This window comes from Gavialis gangeticus, unplaced genomic scaffold (genome assembly GCF_001723915.1).
Source record: "Gavialis gangeticus isolate Ggan-Ray unplaced genomic scaffold, GavGan_comp1, whole genome shotgun sequence".
Taxonomy (NCBI): Eukaryota; Metazoa; Chordata; order Crocodylia; family Gavialidae; genus Gavialis; species Gavialis gangeticus.
Genome location: NW_017729004.1, coordinates 24,353,624 through 24,354,833, shown reverse-complemented (window position 1 = coordinate 24,354,833; position 1,210 = coordinate 24,353,624). Strand labels below are relative to the sequence as shown.

Genomic DNA, 1,210 nt, shown 5'->3' with positions numbered 1-1,210 from the left:
GGGGGGGGGGGGGTTAATTTGGTCTGGTCTATCTAAATTCTTAATGAAAGTATTTTTACAAGAATATCCTCTGGCAAGGCTTGTAAGCAAAGCAATGCAGCCTTTCTATAATACAAAAAAACCCTACAAGTTAACTAGAAATCTATCTTCTTTGTCATAGATAATTTTCCAAAATGAACAGGCAGGGGGAAAAACACAGAAGCGGAACCAATCTTATGTTAAGCTCAACTGAAAACAAAGTCCACTTTCTTCTTCTCCTTTCTACAGCCTTTGAAATCACCCTCCTTTCCAAATGCACAAGTTTATAATTTTAATGTCAACCTACTTATCTTTCCCTTTTTCCTCCATGCTAACAAGTAAATAAATAATTCAATTCAAAATGTCAATAATTCTTTTTCTCCAAATGCTTGCTTCCTATATTCTTCTGTTTAAGCCTAGCTACCTATCATGGCTGAAATCAAGTTCATCTGCCACCTGGCTACCACCACTGCTCCTCTGAAATATTCTACCAACTTCCTTCAGGTCAGAAGCTTCATATTCTTTTACAGCAATCTACTCTACCATGCCATGTCTTCTGTACCACCGTTCCCCATGTATCTTTCCTCACACAGTCCTTTTCACTTTGCAGGTCCCCTAAACCCTTCATTCAAAACCCACCTTAAAACAAATGGACCAATCAGCCTTTCTCCAAGGCCTATCAAAGTTAACATCCCCATCTTTCAGCAAAAACCGAAGTCTCACTATTGTGAAAACTAATGGGACACAAACCAAAGCTGAATATTTCAAGACTTCAGTTAAAGGAGAAGCACTGTTTAAATCTTTCAAAAACAGGGTTAAAAAAAAAAACTTTTAACTAAAATCCAAGTTAAATTGTTTTTAAACAAGTCATTCAAAGCTATGAACAGTATAACTAAACCTCTCCATGGTACAAGGAAACTACAGTCCAATATAAATTCCTCGAAGTCAACTTCCCCAGTTCTCCTATCCTTCAGTAAAAAATAAATAAATAAATAAATAAATAAAAATTAAGACCTGGTATTTCTTAAGTTAACTATGTACAAGAAAACACTTAGGCTGTTTTATGTACCATGAAAGTAAAAGATTTCATCTTTTGCACTATTCTGCCTACAAGGGACAAAACTCAAGCCTGCTGAATTCAATTTCCTTTCTTCTCCACTAGAGGGCAATTTAGATTTTAAAAATGCCTGCT

The 1,210-nt window shown here is 35.7% G+C and overlaps 1 protein-coding gene across 2 annotated transcripts in view; it reads right to left on the bottom strand.

The window, feature by feature from the left end:
* Positions 1–1,210, bottom strand: part of WDR37 (WD repeat domain 37) — a 95,380-nt gene that overhangs the window by 50,781 nt on the left and 43,389 nt on the right. The window lies entirely within an intron of this gene.